We start from the raw sequence: 14242 nt of genomic DNA, 5'->3' as shown, positions 1-14242 counted from the left end.
TTTATTCCCTTTCTCTCTCTCTCTCTCTCTCTCTCTCTATATATATATATATATATATATATATGCAACCAACAATGGGAACATCTTTTAATCTCCCAGGAGTTACTTTTCTCTGCTAAGGAGCTGTGGTTAGAAAAATAACTGATGTCCAAATTCATGCATAAGAGATCAGTAGAAGGAACAGATAACTTGCAAATATGTTTTAAGTTTAATTAAGCCTTAAGGCTGTTAAACTTGCACCAGTCAAAGAGCTCCGCTCATTAGCATCAAGCTAATGCTTTGTTAGTTATTTCACCATCAGCTTTAGGTTATGTTAGTTATTTTAAAGCTTATCTTCTTGGATGTTGTCATAGCAAAGAAGAGAGTGTCGTATCCTTGTCTGCTTTCTTTTTTCCTTTTTTCCTATGTGCAGGCTGGTGTATGTAGAAATTTCTATTTTGGTAGTTTCCTGTCTGCAAGATTTTCTTTCACATTTCTGACCCCATCTATCCATACTGTGGAAACCAGATTGCAAATCTTCAGTCTAACCCTCCTATTTCAGCCCTTTAAACCTGTTTTTGTTAAAAAATCTTTTTTAAAAAATCCAATTCATCTTAGCGATGATTATTATTATTAGCCCCCATCATCCAGCAGATGGCTGTAACGAGTTTTCTTTCTGCCAGCATAAGCCTGGGTTTTGCATTTGTGACCCAGGCTCTCATTTCAGGGATCTGCAATGATGAAATGAAGCAGCAATAGATGCAGACATTTGAAGACGCCGTTTGAATTCTTGAAAAAACATGCAATCCATTTTTACTGTCATGGATCAAGAGTTTAGGTCAGTGGTGCGTTTATACAGGACCATCCATGCGTCATTCTGTGTAACTATGGCAAGGATCAAGCTGTATGTGTAAAGGCAGGCTGGCACATTGGCAGTCCGTATCAGAGCATGGTATCAAGGGCTAAACTCGATGTAATAAGAGCAAGCCAGTATGTTACTTTACTCACATGTAACTTCTGCACTCAAGGTGGGAGGAGTTCTGATTTTACAACAAAATCTGAGTAAATGAAGGGGGAAAGCGTGAAGCTGATCCGAACGTAGCTGTCAACCTTCCCTTTTTTGTGGGAAATTCCCTTATTCCAGCGCCGCTTCCCGCTGCTATCCCGGATTGTTAGATATCCCATAGACTGCCCCTGGGACAGGTGAGGCTGCTGATCCCTTATTTTCGAGGCTGCTGATCCCTTATTTTCAAATCTGAAAGTTGACAGCTATGGATCCGAACCTGAGCAGTTTGTGTCACAAGAGTGAGGTTGTCTGCCCCCTTGTATGCATCCCCATACAGTGGTACCTCGGGTTAAGTACTTAATTCGTTCCGGAAGTCCGTTTTTAACCTGAAACTGTTCTTAACCTGAAGCACCACTTTAGCTAATGGGGCCTCCTGCTGCCACCGCACCACCGGAGCACGATTTCTGTTCTCATCCTGAAGCAAAGTTCTTAACCTGAGGTACTACTTCTGGGTTAGCGGAGTCTGTAACCTGAAGCGTCTGTAACCTGAAGTGTATGTAACCCGAAGTACCACTGTAGTTGGAACTGAGTTTAGTGTAGTTTCACAGTTTGGAGAGTGCAGGTGTTTGCCTTTGACACAGCTAGCGGAATAACTCATCCTTGCCATTCCCTGAATTTTCCCATGAGGGCTGTATAAATGAACTTCTTCTTCTTTTTTAATGAACTGCATTATTAATCAGATGTCTGCTGGGTTATACGATAAAGCAGACCCCAAACACCCTTCTCAAGCCAGACCAAATGTAAGATGCCTGGGAGAATATTGTACCTGTTTCAGGAAGTGCGGTCCACACAAACCCCCACATGGTCGCCTTGTGCACAAACTTCCCTGGGTTTGAAGAAAGTCTCCATCAAGACTAAGTCCTTAAGCCATTTGAGCTACAAATCACATTTACTGGCTGTCCAAGTTTACTTCTCGTGTGCGCACAGGGTATTGCTGAATATGCATATCAGGCTATTATGCAGGCATGAAGCTTAAATAATTCATGGGCATAAAATATTCTTCATTTTCCTTGAAAAAGGTTGAGAAAGAGGTCTGGATAAACTTAAGAGTAAAGTCAGGATTGCAGGAGGTGGGGGAGTCTCTTAGGCTGTCCACGTTAACAGTGTGAAAGCAGGAGCCAGGTTGCCAGAGACCCCTGTTGCTACAGAGCTGGCAGATTGGCAAAGCTGCCTGGAAATAACCAAGCTGAGCGATATATGGGAAATGTATGTATGAAGAGGGCCAATGGCAGCCCTCAGCACCCTTGGGCACCCTTGGACAGCCACTGGGGCCCAAGAACCCCAGCAAGGTCTCCCGGTGCCGATGTTCTGACCTATCTGGTTCCCCCAGGTCCCGGTTTCTCTGGTGTTGGTGGCAACAGAAAGGAGGCTGCCCACCATTTAAAACTTCTGCCGTTGTCCCAGAGAGACCTACCGTATTTTTCGATCCATAAGGGGCATCGGACCATAAGGCGGACCTACTTTTTAGAGCGGGAATTCAAGAAGCTTCTCCCAGAGCTTCTGTGGCTGCCGGGGGAAGCCCGGGTCCCCCCCCCCAGCCCCAAAGAGCAAAGAAGCCAAGACAGCGAGCGGGATCCATCCCGCTCACTGTCTCGGCTTCTCCTATAGCCGCGCGCAGCCTCTCCTGGCCGGAGGGGCTGCGCGCAGCTATGGCAATACCCCCGCAAAAGCCCACAGGAGCCGCGCACCCTTTAAGGAGCGCGCGGCTCCTGCGGGCTTTTATACAAGGAGGGAGAAGGGACTGACTGGCCACATCAGTCATTTCTCCCTCCTGGGGAAAAGCCCGCAAGAGCCGCGCGGAGCTTGTGTGTGGCTCTTGGAGGCTTTTCCTGCCTGCCCCCCTGCATTCGCTCCATAAGACGCACACACATTTCCCCTTACTTTTTAGGAGGGAAAACGTGTGTCTTATGGAGCAAAAAATACGGTATATAGCATTGCTCCAGACACAATGGGAGCATAATGTTAAGTTGTGGGTGAACATATCAGACGACAGCGATTCTTCAGACAGCTCTTGTTTATTCACAGGCCAGAACAGAACTGAACTGAAGGGTTCAGCCAACCTGCTTATATAGAGCTCAACTACAAAGCAACAGTAACAACTTTCTGTAACTATCCAATCACTGAACGTCACTTTCAATTCCCTATTTGCATATGCGGACCTGAGTGAAACTATCTACAGTATCCCCCTGCTGGCCCAGGGTAAGAACTCAAGTACATAACACATAAGATAGGAGGTGGTGTCATGGACTGGCTGGATACAAAGAAGCGGTGGGAGGCACCAGCTGGGGAACCACCAAGGAAAGAAGGCTCAAAGCCCGGGGAGCAGTGGTGGGACAAGAACTGAGTGTTCAGAAGGAAAAGAGGGAGAAGACTGGGAGGATGAGGTGTCACAAACTGAAGGGGTGACAGGGTTTAGTGAGCAGGGAGAGTCTGTGGCAGAGAGCAGTCCAGAAGCAGGAGCTGGAGAGGAGGGAGGCCAAGGGAGAGAGATGAGTCAGGCTGGTGAAGAAGCAATCCTATTGCGATAAGCTCCCCTCCTCACTGGTCTCCCAGGACCAGGAGAGGTATGAAGTGGGAGAAGCAAAGGCAAGCAGGCCAATGTAGTCTCAGATTGCTTGGGAAAGACCTGGGAGAGGAGTAGACTTAGGCAGCTTTGGGAAGGTGGGGACCTTCAGTCTCCACAACTGCCTCATAAGGACAAGACCTACTGATAAAGAGTTGCTGTGCTCATTAGGCCTGGCACTCCTGAGCAGATCCTGCTTCCTCTAATAAAGAGTTAACTTCATTTGCTCCATGCGATTTATTGCTAGCTCACTCCTGAGAGGTGTCTACCCGCACCCAAGCCACTGTAGCCAGGTAAGCACATGAGAAAATGGGGAGGAGGGACACAGGAAATTGCTTACACCGAGTCAGACCATTGGTCCATCCAGCTCAGGATTGTCTCTACAACAGCGTTCTTCAACTAGTGAAGGCGGTGAAGGTCCTGTGTGAGTGCATGGAGGCGGTTGGAGGTTGGATGGTGGCTAACAGATTGAGGTTGAATCCTGAAAAGACAGATGTACTGTTTTTGGGGGACAGGAGGCGGGCAGGTGTGGAGGATTTCCTGGTCCTGAATGGGGTAACTGTGCCCCTGAAGGACCAGGTGTGCAGCCTGGGAGTCATTTTGGACTCACAGCTGTCTATGGAGGCACAGGTCAATTCTGTGTCCAGGGCAGCTGTTTACCAGCTCCACCTGTTACGCAGGCTGAGACCCTATCTGCCTGCGGACTGCCTCGCCAGAGTGGTGCATGCTCTGGTTATCTCCCGCTTGGACTACTGCAATGCGCTCTACGTGGGGCTACCTTTGAAGGTGACCTGGAAACTACAACTAATCCAGAACGCGGCAGCTAGACTGGTGACTGGGGGCGGCCGCAGAGACCATATAACACCGGTCTTGAAAGACCTACATTGGCTCCCAGTACGTTTCTGAGCACAATACAAAGTGTTGGTGCTGACCTTTAAAGCCCTAAACGGCCTTGGTCCAGTATATCTGAAGGAGCGTCTCCACCCCCATCGTTCTACCCGGACACTGAGGTCCAGCTCCGAGGGCCTTCTGGCGGTTCCCTCACTGCGAGAAGCCAAGTTACAGGGAACCAGGCAGAGGGCCTTCTCAGTAGCGGCGCCCTCCCTGTGGAACGCCTTCCCACCAGATGTCAAAGAGAACAACAACTACCAGACTTTTAGAAGACATCTGAAAGCAGCCCTGTTTAGGGAAGCTTTTAATGTTTGATGTATTATAGTATTTTAATATTTTTTGGAAGTGGCCCAGAGTGGCTGGGGAAGCCCAGCCAGATGGACGGGGTATAAATAATAAATTATTATTATTATTATTATTATTATTATTATTATTATTATTATACTATAGGTTCCCAGATGATCTTAGATTACAACTCCCATCTTCCCCAACCAGTTTAGCCAATGGTCTGGGATGGTGGGAGTTGTAGTTCACCAACACCTGGGGACCCAAGACTGAAGAATAGTGGTCTACACAGGCAGTAGCTCTCTGAGATTTCGGATGGGGCTCTCTCCTATGTGTACCTGAGAATGCCAGAGCTGAACCTGGGACGTTCTGCATGCAAAGCAGATGTCCCACCAGTGAGCTATGGCCCTTCCCTGGGCACACAGGTGGTGGAAGGTGAGGATCCCACTGCCGGAGACTTCATTAGAGGGCCCTGTAACTTGGAGATGGCCCTCACACAAAACATACCCTGAGGTATCTTAACAATGTCATCCTTTTCTGAAGCAACACCCCTTCTGCACACTCCGAAGTTTTGGTTATTTGACAACGCAGCTTCACCCAAGCGAAGGGGTGCCTGTGAAGTCTACCCTTTCTTTCAGAGAAACCCAGAGCCACTTAAATAAGTAAAGAGTAAATAAGTAAAGCGGGTGGCGCTGTGGTCTAAACCACTGAGCCTAGGGCTTGCCGATCGGAAGGTCAGCGGTTCGAATCCCCATGATGGGGTGAATTCCTGTTGCTCGGTCCCTGCTCCTGTCAACCTAGCAGTTCGAAGCCGGGGGGGGGGTTGTGTGGGAGGGTGGGGGGGGAGAGGAAAAATGGGGGGGAATAAGGATGTTATGTTTCTGGATAATATGTTTTATTTTAATTTTGAATAAAAAAGTTAAAAAAAGAAGTTTCCTCAGGGAAGGGAAGGGAAGTATCAGCTGCAGCTTATCAAATGTCTGTCAGCTTAGAGATCCTCCTTTTTATTACTTATTACTTATTATTATTACTATATTATTTTTATTTCCATTAACAGCCCAACCTTCCTCCCAAAGCAGCCCAGGGCAGCAGAAACAGCAATGATAAAACTTTTTCTTTCTTTTTTAATGACAGCTAAAAACAGTTTAAAATTCTTAAGAAACAGCTAAAACGTTGTAGAAACAGCTAAAAACATTACAGTATCAGCCAGCAATCTCAGGGTTGTCAGGGTCAGTGTTTTCCATTCCTGGGTAAACAGGAATGTTTTATTTTATTTTTTCCTGAAAGTCAGTAGTGAGGGGTCACAAATGCATCTCACTAGACAGGGCATTCCACAAACAGGGAGCCACCACTGAAAAGGCCCTGTCATGGGATCAAAGCAATCTTTTTCTTTCTTACTTTTCGTTCCCTTGCTTCTATTATGGACAAGGGCTGGGAGTTTCATGCTCTGGATGCTTGTGAGAAACCATTCATACTGCTCAAGGTGAAAGTTTGAATGGATTGGAGACGGGGGGCGGGGGGCGGGGGGAGGGGGGAAATTGACAGCAAGAAAATTGACTTTTCAAAACCCAGGACAGCTGTACAATCCTTCTGTCCTTTCTGAGAGGTTTTGGCATGTGCAGCAACATATTGGGCAGGTGAGCCTATCTCTACAATACCTTCAAACCTGCAATATTACTTTTCCAGTTTAGCCATGATTTAAAATTTTTAAAAACCTGTTTTTTTATGTGTGCTTTCCTACACAAAATTATTAAAATATTTGTGTAATAGCGCTTAAATGAAAATGTGTCTTAATGCAAATTGAGTTATGATCATAGAGGTTAGTGTGCATTTGCATGATGTGTGCGTTGATAATCGCATTAGGATGTTTTTAAAATGGGTGTGTGTACAGTATTATGTTTGAAAAACCGCTTCTGTAAAGAATGACATTTACAGCAGAAAATGAAACAAATGTGGCTTTAACCCAGAGAAAGGAAATTAATTTCATGTGTGGAAAACAAAGAAGAAGGAGGAAATTTAAAAGTTGGAATATAGAGTAATCAACAGCGGAATAATGAGGCACACAGAGGATTTATACAGAAAGTATCTGATAGCAATCATGTGGGGGGAGCTTCATTTCTTTCAGCTATTAATTTTAGTATAATTCCCCCTGCTTTCCCACCCCCTGAGCTATTTGCTAAGGAAGAAAAATTGAGTGGTGGCTGAAAAAGGAATTCTGCTGGTCTCTGAGATGAGTTAAAAATTAATGTGCTCTGTTTTCCTGAATCTATTATAATAATGGTATGCCAATGTATGTAAATGAGTCTGAAATCCAACAAGATGGAAGTATTTAAATATTCATAATCATCATATAGCATTAGCACATGCAAACTAGGTTCTCGGCCGAACAGCAATACGATGTCTCAGAAAACCAGCTGTACAAGTGCAAAGATATTTTATCATAATGGATGCAGTTGTTAATTAAAACGTTGACAGTGTTGACTCCAGTATTCTTCTTATTCTTTAGCGATCACTCGTAGCTGAGAAAGATTGTCTTCCATAAACACGGTTTTAACAGTGAGTCCGTAAGTGACTGTGGAGGCCAATTCTGAATCCACAAGTCTTTCCACAGTGGGGACATTGGTTTCCAGGTGGGAGTTGATCATGGTGTGGATTTACCAAGCGTGCCTTCCTCCTAGCACATTTCCCCCTTGCGTCCTGAGTTCGAGTGTCTTCAAAGCCTATGGCACCTTTGGTAAAGGCTGTTTTCCAACTGGAGCGCTCGCAGGCCAGTGTTTCCCAGTTGTCAGTGTTTATACTACATTTTTAAAGATTTGCCTTGAGACAGTTTTAAACCTCTTTTGTTGACCACCAGCATTACGCTTTCCATTTTTAAGTTCGGAATAGATTAGTTGCTTTGGAAGAGAATAATCAAGCATCCGCACAACATGGCCAGTCCAACGAAGCTGATGTTGAAGAATCATTGACTCCAGTATATGCTAGCATGCATCTGTACAGTAATGATACTTGCTTCTTGGAACCCGATTCAGACAAGAATTCACCAAGCAGGCATTGAAGCAGATGCTTATGTGAGGAGAGTAAGTTCATCAGTTTCACCTTAAGACTACAAGTAGCTATGCGTGGGGAGCCTGACTGCATTTCTGAAGGCCGTGGATTAAAATGTTTCACGCAATGACCATCCAGAGTGTCTCCATTCATATACCTGGAGAAGCGCTTTGTGTTCTTCTCTAAATGTGACACAGGTTAATTGGGTTGAAGAAGTGGATGGTAATTGGCAATTCATTACATCCAAAAGTGTGCTATGAGTTATAGAGGTTGGGAAGGTGAATGTACATTGCGGATGTCATTTGTGAAATATGACATGGAACGTGGGTGGTAGCTTGGGGCGAAGCACATGTTTTGCATATACAAGGTTGCTGGTTCAATGGCTGCCATTTCCAGGTAGGCCTGGTGAAACCCCATTTGAAACCATGGAGAGCTGTTGCCAGTCAGGGCATATTTAGTATTTAGTATTAGTATTTAGGTGATGCTGAGCTAGATGGCATTATGCTCAGTCAGACCACTAGCCTATTCCTTTTATATTCGGCTAGACCTCATGGAAATGGGACGCGGGTGGCGCTGTGGTCTAAAACACAGAGCCTAAGGCTTGCCGATCAGAAGGTCGGTGGTTCGAATCCCCGTGACGGGGTGAGCTCCCGTTGCTTGGTCCCTGCTCCTGCCAACCTAGCAGTTCGAAAGCACGTCAAAGTGCAAGTAGATAAATAGGTACCGCTCTGGCGGGAAGGTAAACGGCGTTTCCGTGCACTGCTCTGGTTTGCCAGAAGTGGCTTAGTCATGCTGGCCACATGACCCGGAAGCTGTACGCCGGCTCCCTCGGCCAATAAAGCGAGATGAGTACCGCAACCCCAGAGTCATCCGTGACTGGACCTAACAGTCACTGGACCTTTACCTTTACCTTTAGACCTCATGGGAAATGGCTCACTGGTCAAGCTTGCTTTCTATCTGTTATGCACTGAGTTGAATAGGATCCAAAATACAGCAGTCTGATTGGTTCTAGAACAATAGGATCCAGAATGCAGCAATGTGATTGGTCCACAAGAGCCACCCAATCCAGCTCCAGGTGGAAGTGAATCCGCAACCTGATTGGCCTACAGGTGAATCCCGGAATTAGCCAAACACGAGGGGCCCATTGTGTAAATAATGTATATAAAGCAGACATTCTGGGGGAACTTCAATTCCTCCTCACCACTATGAGCTGAATAAAGAACATGAAATCCACTCTCGACTCCGACTATATTTCACTATCGTACTGGGAATGGCTCGCTTAGGTAACACAAAGCACAACATCAAATACAAAATGAAAAGCACTCCCTCCTGTGGATGTGCAGGGCCTTCCTTGCCATATTCCCAGGGAACTCTTCCTCCTTGCAGTTTCCAGAAACTGGCATTCAGAAGCATTCTGCCTGTACCAAGGTCAGTACTTTATCCTCCAGAGCAAATTCTATAGCTTAACTATGTGCTGTGTGAAGAAGTATTTTAGTTTTTCTGTCCTGAAACTTCCAAACGTTCAGCTTCATTGGATGGCACCAATCTAGTAGAGTGGTACCTCGGGTTACATACACTTCAGGTTGCATATGCTTCAGGTTACAGACTCTGCTAACCCAGAAATATTACCTCAGGTTAAGAACTTTGCTTCAGGATGAGAACAGAAATCGTGCTCTGGCGATGCGGCGGTAGCAGGAGGCCCCATTAGCTAAAGTGGTGAGCAGTTTCAGGTTAAGAACGGACCTCCAGAACGAATTAAGTACTTAACCCGAGGTACCACTGTATTATGAAAAGGTGGAGGGTGGGGAAACGCCTCCCTGTGCACTTTCTCTAAACCAGGCAGATATTTTTACAGCATTCTAAACCAGCCATCCCCAAACTCGGCCCTCCAGATGTTTTGGGACTACAGCTCCCATCATCCCTAGCTAACAGGACCAGTGGTCAGGGATAATGGGAGTTGTAGTCCCAAAACATCTGGAGGGCCGAGTTTGCCCATGTCTACTCTAAACCATGCATAAGCTTATACACCTTTGTGTTGTCCTCACTTACTTTCCTGTTTATGAAATCCGAATGTTGTAACCTATCCTCATAGGGAAGTTGCTCCAGCCCTTTGATATGTTTGGTTGCCCATTTCTGAGCCTTTGTGTCATTTTTGAGTTGTGATGACCAGAACTGTAGACTGTATACCAAGTATGGTCACGCCATAAATTTGTATAGCAGCATTGTGATACTGGCAGTTTTATTTTCAGCCCCCTTCCTACTGATCCCTAATGTGTTGTTTTAAAAAAATTGGTAGACCGTATTGATAAATATTTTGGAACCAATGAAAGATTGGAGAATTCCGCCCCCCACCAAAAAGTTGACATCCCAAGAATAAACACCCCAAGAGTAGAGTAGACTGGCAATTTGTAGGGTTGGTTTGTTTTTTTTTTTTAAAAAAAGTTAATCTGTTTCTTTGCTGACATTTGTTAAATTTTTATTTATGTATGAAGCACATCGTTCCACTGACCTTTCTGCTGAAGGAGCCACAAGTGCAGACTTTTGTTGCCCAGCTCCTCTCGGTGTCACAATCAAAATCTAGAGTGAAACTGCTGCAGTGAAATAAATACTTTCCTCCTTTCACAAGAGGAAACACGATTTTATGCATATCATAGGAGCCAACTCCTAGGGGCCATGGGGGCTTTCGGCCCCCACAATAAAACATTTGAGGGGGCCGAGCCACCCCCAGGTTGATAGGCATTCCCATTCAACTAGTGTGTGCACTGCATCATCTGATCGATTATGAAGGGTGGGGCTTACCTGGGACCCCACAATATTTTATTCAAGTATATCTACTCAGAAGGAAGTCCTGTTTGTGCAATGGGGAGGACTTACTCCTAAGTCAATGTGTGCAGAATTCCCAGGCAATCACAGGCTGCCAAACTGCACTTCTCTCTCTCCCACGATCTGCTGGAATGCATTCGACCTTTTTTTAAAATAATAAAAATCCCCCAGACGTTTCTCCAGAACATAGCTGTCAACCGTCCCTTATTTGGCGGGAAACCCCCTTATCCTAGCGCCGTGTCCTGCTGCTGTCCCTTATTGATGATGTCCATTAAATTTCCCGGGTTTCATGCTCGCCCGGCTTGGGAGGCAAGCAGCGGCTCGGGATCCTCCGCCGTGAGAGAGAGCACGCGCACAAGCTGCCACGTCTCCGTCTCTCCCTTTTCCCCCTCAGGGGCGCGTTGTGAGGAGACGGGTGGCGGCGGGCCGGCAGCCCCTCTCTTGCGAGACTTCCGCCACGCTGCCAGGGGAAGCTGGAGGCGGCGGCGGCTGAGGAAGCAGCCTGAGGGAGGTGGAAGAGGAGGAGATGGGGAGGGACGCAGAAGGGCGGCACTTCAGGGCTGCTGCAGCACCGCAACTGCCTCATGCCAGGCTCTCGGGCGGCGTGGGCGAGAGTCTCCCTCCCTCCCTCTCTCTCGGGCGGGAAAGGGCCTATGGAACTCCTCATGCCAGGACGATGGCAGCCCCAACGTGCTGCTTAGCATACCCTCTAACCAGTGCAGCATCTTAATGTAGTGATTTCCCCCTCTGCATCCCTTTCATAACTCTATTTTTATAAATCATTTGTCCACCCATAGTTCAAATTTTTACTACAAGTTTTCTGTCAGTCCTACCAATGTATGTAACTCTTGACAACAGCTTTTCAAATAAATTATAAACTTTCCCCATTCTCCCCAGGTCCTCTTCCTGGTTTCTAATTCTGCCTGTAAGCTTTGCCATCTCGACGTCGTTCATCAGTTTTGTCTGGGAGTTGTAGACCCTTCGGATCATCTAGTCCAACCCCCTGCAAAACACAGTCAGTCGCAGCAAAAGCAGCATGGCTTCATCAGTGCCAGATTTATGTATAAGCTTGGCAAAATCCCTTTTGGGGGCTGATCCCTTATTTTCGAGGCTGCTGGTCCCTTATTTTCAAATCTGTAAGTTGACAGCTATGCTCCAGAAGCATTTTGCAGGTCATGGGGAACTAAACCCGGCTGCGAAGGATGCTTCGACCCCGGCAAAGGAGTCGTTGGGGCATTCCTCGGTTTCATCCCCTCCCACCCCGTGCACGCACCTCCTAGTTTTTGCAACGAGAAAGCACTTTGGACCTTGTTGGGGGGGGGGAGGGGAAACGGGGCGGGGCCTCGGGGAGGGAGGGGGCTCCCCGGCTCCCCCTAGCGTCCTCCCGCGGGCTGTGCAGGATGCGGCAAAGGCCTTTGCATAAATTATGTTCATGACGCAGCAGCTAAAAAACCCCCAGCGCCGAAATCTGCCCCCTCGTTCTCCCCCCAGGCGGGGCAGGGGCTCGGGCGGCTGCGGCGGGGGGGCAGGCCCGGTGCAAAACCTCGGGGGCTGCGCTTGCAGGAGGGCTTGAGCCCGGCCGGGCCCTGGGGGTGGGGGGCGCTGCCTCCCCCCTCCTCTTTTTGTGCGTGTGCGAGCAGCGCCTTTCGCTCCCGCTGCTGTGAGATGAATTTTTAATTATTCCCCGGGAAAAAAAGAAAGAGAGAGAGAGAGAGAAAAGAAGACGAGGAGGGGGAAAGATCGGCTCGGAGGAGCCCCGGCCCGGGCAGGGGGCGAGCGGGTCCCTCCCGGCTGCGCAGCGGTGAGTGGGGTGGGGGGCGGCGGCGGGGCCGGTGCTGGGGGTGGGGGGCGGGGGGGACCCGGTTCGGTGAATATGCAATGGTCTTAATTAGCATAATTTATATATTTATGATAAAGAGAGAGGAAAACAGGGGCCGGAGCGCGGGGGAGACGCCGGGGACGGCGAGGCAGCCCTGGGCGCGCAGAGGGCGGGGGGGCGCAGGCAGGACTGGGGGGCAGCCCCACCGATCTGCTTTTGGGGGGGCCCTCCATCGAAAAGGATGTAGAGGGATCGGTTTTTTGCGGCGGGGGGGGGGTGTCGGTGGGTGGGGTGGGGGAGGATCCGGACTGCACGAGGAGAGCGAAAGGCTGGCTAGGAAATGGGCAGGGTGGCAGGGGGAATTGGTAGGGAAGAAAAAGCGGGGGGGGGGAATAATAATAATAATAATAGCAATAATAATAATGATGAGGCGGCTCTCCTGGAGGCTTGGAGCCCTGCTCGGCAGAAGCCGGCGGCGAGGAGCAAAGGGGCCGTTGCCGAGAAATGGGTTAGAGAGGGAGGCAGAGGGCGAAGGGGGTCTATTTGGCATTTCCGTGCTGCCAACCGCCCTGCTCGGGCCAAGGGCGGAATGCAAACTTAATGAACGGACAGCATCCTAAGTGAATGAGAGGGGAGGGCGAAGGAGGGCGAGGCTGCGTGGGGAAAGAGGGGGCCTGGCTTGGGGGGCAGTGGGGTGCTGGGTCCCCACGCGAAGGAGTCGGAGGGAGCACCCCCTGCGGTGTGGGGTGGGCTGTGAGGGGAGAGGAAGGGGGACTCGAGGAGGGTGCCGAGGGCGCCCCCTCTGAAGCTGGGGCTGGGCACGAGGAAAGGGAGCCTGAGGGGCTCGCCGGGAAAGGGGGTCCCGGGGCCGTGTGGGGCGGCCCGCGAGGCAAGAGGCTCCCGGTGCGGGGCTGAACCCGCCCCCCCGGGGAGAAGCGGGGCGCTCGGCTTCGGAGGCGCCGCGGGCAGTTGGGCGCGAGCGGGGAACGGAAAGAGGGAGCCGGGCAGCGTTTGGCGTGAGCCCCGGAGCCTCTCGGCCCCGCCGGAGCTCAGCCCCGGATGCCCGAGGAAGGCGAGGGCGCCGGAGGGAGCGGCCGGCGTCGAGTCCGGGGCGTAGCGAAGCCGGGCGGCACTTTCGGAGCTTCCTCAGGACTTCACGAAATGTCGCCCTCCGACGCGGCAGGTATCTGGGTGGGTCTTATAAGCAAGGAAGGCGCACCTGGCGGGCGGCGGAGTTTGTCAACAAGGCGGCCAAAATAGGGTGAGGTGGGAAGGGCAGCATATTTTTCTATGTAGAGCCAGCAAGGTCGGGCATGGCTTCCTTGCTACCACAGGCCAAGCGGGACTCTCCGTTGTTTTGTTGGGCTTCAAAAGAAGTGGATACTTTCCCTTTTAACCTGACCACTGGAAATGCAGAATTTGGCAGCCCAGGTTGCTTATGGGGCAAGGCAGGTTGAGCATATAATGCCCTGACTGCCAGTTAGTTTGGGGTCCCAGTTCAAAGTGCTGGTCTTGACCTATAAAGACTCAAATGGCTGAGGATTGGAATACCTCAGACCGCCAAATAAACCGACCTGCGATCGTCACCTGAGGCCCTTCTTCGTGTGCCTCCTCCATGAGATGCCCGGAGGGTGGCAACACGAGAAGGGGCCTTTTCTGTGGTGGCTCCCCGTTTGTGGGATGCTCTCCCTATGGAGGCTCATCTGGCGCCTTTGTTACATATCTGTAGGCACAAGGCAAAAACATTTCTCTATAACCAGGTCTTTGGCTG

At 49.1% G+C, this 14242-nt stretch overlaps 1 protein-coding gene across 2 annotated transcripts in view; it reads left to right on the top strand.

Moving 5' to 3' along the window:
* The first annotated feature begins 11982 nt into the window (after positions 1-11982).
* Positions 11983-14242, top strand: part of POU6F1 (POU class 6 homeobox 1) — a 41813-nt gene continuing 39553 nt past the window's right edge. Inside the window, exon 1 of one of the 2 annotated variants that reach the window (XM_083599260.1) lies at positions 11983-12453. The gene's annotated coding sequence lies outside the window, so the exon portion shown is untranslated. Of the gene's footprint in view, positions 12454-13483; positions 13663-14242 lie in introns of those variants that run through there. The other variant, XM_083599261.1, reaches the window with a different exon arrangement.

Source organism: Podarcis filfolensis, assembly GCF_964270895.1.
Source record: "Podarcis filfolensis genome assembly, chromosome: 2".
Lineage (NCBI taxonomy): Eukaryota > Metazoa > Chordata > Lepidosauria > Squamata > Lacertidae > Podarcis > Podarcis filfolensis.
Note: the sequence above shows the minus strand (reverse complement) of the source record. Positions and strands in the feature narration are given on the sequence as shown.